Below are 6686 nucleotides of genomic sequence, written 5' to 3'. Positions count from 1 at the left end.
TATAGCTCAAAATAATCAGTAAATGCATGAAAAATAAAAAATGAAGTCAGAAAGGGTTGACAATTGATGATTTGGCTTTGAATGGTGCAATTTGAACACAGAAAACTATGGAGTTCAAATAAGTTAAAAAAGAAATCCCTTTGTAACAGACGAGTTTCCGTATGAAACCCTGATACTTCGAAAGAGATTGTCTGTTGTGTACACAAAGTGCATCCAGTTTTTGCTGTAGCCCTCTCTAGTTTCTTTCACATGCTTTGTGGATGAAATGACGATACCATGCCAACTTTCAACGTTTCCAGAGTTCATTTGAAATGCTTTTAAATTTCAGGGTCTTATAACTCAAAATAATCAGTAAATGCTTGAAAAATAACAAATGAAGTCAAAAAGGGTTGAAAATTGATGATGTGGCTTTGAATGGTGCATTTTGAACATAGAAAAACTATGGAGTTCAAATAAGTTCAAAAATGAAATCCCTTTCATTGTTGAGGAAATCGTTAACTGCTAGCTGCTCGGTCGGCTAGTGAGTAGGGGATTAATAGGCTAATCGGCAAGTTAATCGGATAATCGGATGAATTCTTGAACATTGATCCCTTTTTAACTGACGAGTTTCTGTATGAAACCCTGATACTTTGAAAGAGATTGTCCGTTGTGTACACGAAGTGCATCCAGTTTTTTCCGTAACCGTCTCTACGTTATTGCACATGCTATGTGGATGAAATGATGATACCATGCCAACTTTCAACCTTTTCAGAGTTCATTTGAAATGCTTTTCAATTTCAGGGTCTTATGGCTCAAAATAATCAGTAAATGCTTGAAAAATAACAAATGAAGTCAGAAAGGGTTGAAAATTGATGATGTGGCTTTGAATGGTGCATTTTGAATAGAGAAAAACTATGGAGTTGAAATAAGTTAAAAAATGAAATCCCTTTGTAACAGACGAGTTTCTGTCGGTGCACTAGAGTAGGGGTACCCTAGTATCCCGAACTTGTGCATGGGCAGTCGCAGCATCCCGCGGCAAGGCTTGCCGGGTGGCCGCCAAGACCCTCCGCGGCTACATCGAAGACCACTCAAGAACAAAGTACTTGAACCGAGGCCCCGGCAAGAGGAGCTTGCCGGGAAGACCAACCAAGGCCCCGACAAGAGAAGCTGGCCGGGAAGAAGACAAGACCCCGGCAAGAGGAGCTTGCCGGGAAGGCCACTCAAGGCATACCAAGAAAACTTGCCGCGACACGCCACGCGTCCCGGCAAGGCCCGGTGAGAGACAAGCTCCCGAACACGACAAGACGACGACCGCGGCAAAGAGCTTGCCGCGGGAAACCCCCACTTCGTGCCCGCGCTCCAGCACACCTGCCAACGTGTCGCTCTAGGACCCTCCCGAGCGCACGTGGCAGGAGGCCGTGCAGCTAGGGGTGCGAGGTGGCAAGCAGGCGCTGACAAGATAACCACCGTGGCGAACGGTGGCGTCCCTAGCGGTCCCTTTCGGTACTGTTTAGGCGACACAGACGGGCATTCAATGCCCTTGTCCCCTGCCGTCAGGGTTAGGTATGATAACACTGTAGCAGGTAGCTGTGCCTACCATAGCACCTTTCCATTTTTGCCCTTTACCTCCGTTGCTAAGTCGGTAACCCCTTGAGCATATAAAAGGAGGCCCGTATGCAACGAGGAGGGGGGTTAGCCGGTTCGTCCACCCATGCTTGGTCTTGCCAGCCGCCGGTGTGTACTGTAGCACTCCGCGCTCCCGAGCTAGAAATCAATACCAAACCACAAAGCAGGAGTAGGGTTTTACGCATCCGTGCGGCCCGAACCTGGGTAAATCGCCCGCGTGCCTCACCTCGATCTGCTCTTTGCGCGACCTCCGCCCCCGCCGAACCGAAAGGGACCCAGTCCGCCGGTCCCATAGGTGTCCGTGGATCAGCACCCCGGCATCTCTGGCGCGCCAGGTAGGGGGCGTCAAAGTTGTGTGAACCAGATCGGGCATTCTCGCGAGCTAGATCTTCATCATCTTCATCGACATGCCGCCGAAGAAGAAAGTTTCGGAGGCAGCTGCTCCGTCCGCACCGAGCCAGCCATCGCCGGAGCAAACGGTTGGTGGGGCAGGCATCGGTGGAAGGGCACGCGTCGACGAGGGAACCCACGGTGCTGCCAGGTCCCAGGACAAGGCTGCGCCGCCCATCGGCGGCGTAGTCGGCTGCCACAACGACCCGGCGCACTCCAAGACCTCGGCGTCCGTGCATGCACCGCGCCCATCTCAGGAGGCGCGGGACCGGCAGCGTCATGGTACTCACGGTACCATGCGTTCGCTAGATCAGGATCGAGCTGGTGGATCTCGGAGCGCTCAGGACCACCATGCACGTCGACCTGCTGGCGCGAGCGAGACACGGTCGCCTGGACGAGATACTGCTCCTTCTAACATAGTTAGAAGTCCGAGCATATCCCGCTGCTCGCACCGTTCACCACCGCCACCCGCCACCACAGCAGAAGCTTTGGCGCGAGCTCAGCTGCTCCTAGACTACCCTCCAGCGGCGGACAAGGTCGACGACTGGAGAGCCACTATCCAGAGTCTCATGGGCTTCGCCAACGGCGACACTCCACAGCAGCCGAGCACGTCTCAACTGCGGCAAGCTAGCCAGGCCCGGGCCAGGGATGACAAGACTGGTGAGGGTGCAACTACTGTGCACTCTCCACCCCGAAGGCCAAGATCGACGACTCGCCATGTCCACCTCGACAGCGACTCCACCGCATCGTCAGATCCGCGAGCTCGCCGCGATCAGCGCCAAGTTCTTCAAGAACGACAGCAAGAAGACGCTCGTACTCGCATCGAGCGCCGGAGAGAAGCGCGGCGTCAATCAGACCAGCGTGCTGGGCCCTCTGTTGACATGCATGCGCCAGGGGAACCAGGCAACTTGCCGTACGCGGTAGGTTGCCCTGCGTTCACTCGTGAGCTGCGGCAAGTCCAGTGGCCCAGTACGAAGAATTTCAAACCAGATGTACCAGAGAAGTACGACGGCAAGTCGCATCCGTCGGAGTTCCTCAGCATCTACACCATCACGGTGTAGGCTGCTGGGGGGCGGGACGATAAGATCCTTGCCAACTACTTCCCGTTGGTGCTCAAGCCCAACGTCAGGTCCTGGCTCATGCACCAGCCGGACAACTCCATATCCTCCTGGGCTGATCTATGCCATCAGTTTGTCGGCGCCTTCACAGGCGGCGACAAACCTCATGGCCAAGAGAGTGATCTCCATCTGCTCGTCCAGAAGGAAGGAGAGCCCCTGCGCAAGTATATCCAGAGGTTCAGCCGTGTACAGCACAACATCCCAAATATCCACCCCACCGCGGTAATCAGCGCGTTCCATCAGAACGTGCGTAACCGCAGGATGCGGGAGGAGATGGCGATGTGCAAGATTCGGGACATCAGCGAGCTATATGCCCTGGCCGACAAGTGTGCACGCGCTGAGGAAGGGAGGAAATTCCCCGGAGAATGCACTGGAGCAGGAGGATCTGACAGCGAGGATGCCGCCTCGGCAAAGAAAAACCGGCGGCGCAACAACAGGAAGAAGCAGAACAAAGAGGTGCTGGTCGTTGAGCAGTCCAGCAGCGACGGCGGCGCCAAGCGAGCCAAGGTCGATAGCTCCGGCAAGGAGGTTGCCGCATGCACCAACTGCCAGGCTGTGGCGGCCGCCGACAAGCAGGACGGCTCCGACAACCAATACTGCAAGATTCACCGCACCAAGGGCCATGACCTCCGGAGCTGCAAGAAAGTCGAGCAGCTCGTCCAGCAGCAAAGAGCTGAGTACGAGCGGCACGACAAGGAGAGAGCCCCAGGGGGTGCTGAAGAACCCGACAAGAAGCGCGCCTGACGGGGAGGGCGCCGCGGCAAGGCCAAGCAGCGGAAAGGAGACAGGCCTCCCCGCGGCCGCGACAACGATGAAGATGACGACGACAAAGACATGGATGATGTTGAGGACAGTGAACAGGAGTTTCAAAAAGCCACAGAGGTCTTGTGTGTTGACGGCGGTGCTTCTCTGCACACTTCACACCGCCAACTCAAGCAATGGGCGCGGGAAGTCAATGCAGCGGAACCGCCTGTCGAATCGCGCAAGCTTCTAAAATGGTCCAGCACGCCTATCATCTTTGACATTGAGGACCACCCTGATCGCACAACTGCGGTCGGGTGCCTGCCGATGTTGGTTTTGCCAACTATCCGCAACCTCAAGGTCACTAAGATGTTAGTTGACGGCGGGGCCGGCTTGAGCCTGATCTCCTCCGCTGTGCTCCAGAAACTCCAAATCCCTAAAAGCGAGCTCGAAGAGACCGACACATTCCAAGGAATCAACCCGGGAAGGAGCAAGCCGAAGGGGAAGATCACGCTGCCGGTAACATTTGGCAGCGAGCTAAACTTCAGGACTGAGAAGGTCACATTCGACGTTGCCGATATCCCATTGCCCTACAATGGGATACTTGGCCGTCCAGCACTCGCCAAGTTCATGGCAGCCTCTCACTACGCATATAACATGCTAAAGATGCCAGGCCCGATAAGCATCATTTCTGTCCCTGGCGACAAGAAGGATGCTCTTATCTGTGCCGACAAGATCTACCAGGAAGCAGCAGCCACGGCAGATCGCAATCCACTTGCCGCTGAAGCTCCCGGGGGAAAGAAGGCCAAGTCCGGCAAGAGTTCTGATGCCCACTCCGGCAAGCGCACCTCTTCGCAGTGCTGCGCTGCCGTCGAGGACGCACCATCGAGCTCCACCGGCAAGTGCAAGAAGACGATAGCAGCTCCGCCAGAGACGAAGAAGGTATCCGCCAAGGAGGGCGGCACTGGTGGTACCTTCACCATCAGTGCCACGCTCGACCCTAAATAGGAAAGCGCACTCATTGCTTTCCTGCGGGCGAATGTCGACGTGTTTGCGTGGCAACCGTCTGACATCCCCGGTGTTCCCAGGAAAGTGATTGAGCACCACCTTGCCATTTGTCCTCATGCACGGCCCGTCAAGCAGAAAGTCAGGAAGCAGGCAGTGGAACGCCAAGAATTCATTGCCGAAGAGATAAAGAAACTGGAAGCAGCAGGCCTTGTCAGAGGAGTGCTCCATCCCACGTGGTTGGCCAATCCTGTAGTCGTGCGCAAGGCAAACGGGAAATGGAGACTTTGCATCGATTTCACCGATGTTCACAAAGCTTGCCCTAAAGACCCATTTCCTTTGCCGCGCATTGACCAGATTGTTGACTCCACAGCCGGATGTGATTTGCTTTCATTTCTTGACGCATACTCAGGATATCATCAGATCTTCATGGCAGAAGAGGATGAGGAGAAGACCGCATTTATTACTCCATGTGGCACGTACTGTTTCGTACGGATGCCTTTCGGATTAAAAAATGCTGGTTCGACATTTGCAAGAGTAGTCCATGTTGCTCTTGAGCCACAAATACACAGAAATGTGGAAGCCTACATGGATGATATAGTGGTCAAGAGCAAGGACAGAGCAACTCTGACTCAAGATTTAGGCGAGACCTTTGCAAATCTGCGCAGGATCAGCCTCAAGCTCAACCCAGAGAAGTGTGTTTTTGGAGTTCCCTCCGGCAAGCTTCTCGGGTTCTTCGTGTCTCAGCGGGGAATTGAAGCCAATCCCGACAAGATCAAGGCCATTGAGCAGATTGAAGCACCAAAGCGCGTCAAGGATGTACAGAAACTTGCCGGTTGCATGGCTGCTCTCAGCAGGTTTATCTCTCGGTCTGCTGAGCGCGCCCTGCCGTTTTTCAAATTATTGAAAAAAGCAGGTCCAATGAAATGGACTCCGGAAGCGGAGGCTGCGCTGCAAGACCTGAAGAGATACCTGTCCTCCCCTCCAATACTTGTCGCACCTAAGCCACAAGAGAAGTTGCTGCTGTACATAGCGGCAACCAATCAAGTGGTTAGTGCTGCGTTAGTAGCAGAGAGGGAGGCAGATGATGAGCCAGCAACCGTGGCAAGCGCATCCAGCGACAAGCAGGGGGCTTCCCCGGCAAGCTCTGGTCTCGACAAAGACGGTTCTGCACAGATGCACGACGAGATACACAAGAAGATGGTGCAGCGCCCAGTTTACTTTGTCAGTTCCCTTCTACAGGGGGCTAGGTCAAGGTACTCTGGTGTGCAAAAATTGCTTTTCAGCCTTCTCATGGCCTCGAGAAAGCTGCGCCATTACTTCCAAGCGCATGAGATCACAGTTGTCACTCGCTTTCCGCTGAAGAGAATACTGCAGAATCCAGAAGCGACAGGCAGGATTGTTGAGTGGGCACTGGAACTGTCGAGCTTTGGCCTCAAGTTTGAAAGCACTTCAACTATCCAGAGCAGAGCATTGGCAGAATTTATAGCAGAATGGACGCCAACACCAGATGATGAAATTCCAGAAACAAGCATCCCCGACAAGGAAGCAAGCAAAGAGTGGCTGATGTACTTTGATGGTGCCTTTTCGCTGCAAGGCGCCGGCGCTGGTGTGCTGCTTATCGCGCCCACCGGAGATCACCTCAAGTACATAGTCCAGATGCACTTTCCCAAGGAGCAAGCCACAAACAATACTGCAGAGTATGAGGGATTGCTTGCCGGTCTCAGGATCGCGGCAGACCTTGGGATCAAGAAGCTCATTCTCAGGGGTGACTCACAGCTTGTCGTCCGCCAAGTAAACAAGAATTATCAGAGTCCGTTGATGGAA

This window comes from Triticum urartu, chromosome 6 (genome assembly GCF_003073215.2).
Source record: "Triticum urartu cultivar G1812 chromosome 6, Tu2.1, whole genome shotgun sequence".
NCBI lineage: Eukaryota > Viridiplantae > Streptophyta > Magnoliopsida > Poales > Poaceae > Triticum > Triticum urartu.
The sequence above is the reverse complement of the archived record's forward strand: the minus strand, read 5'-3'. Positions refer to the sequence as shown.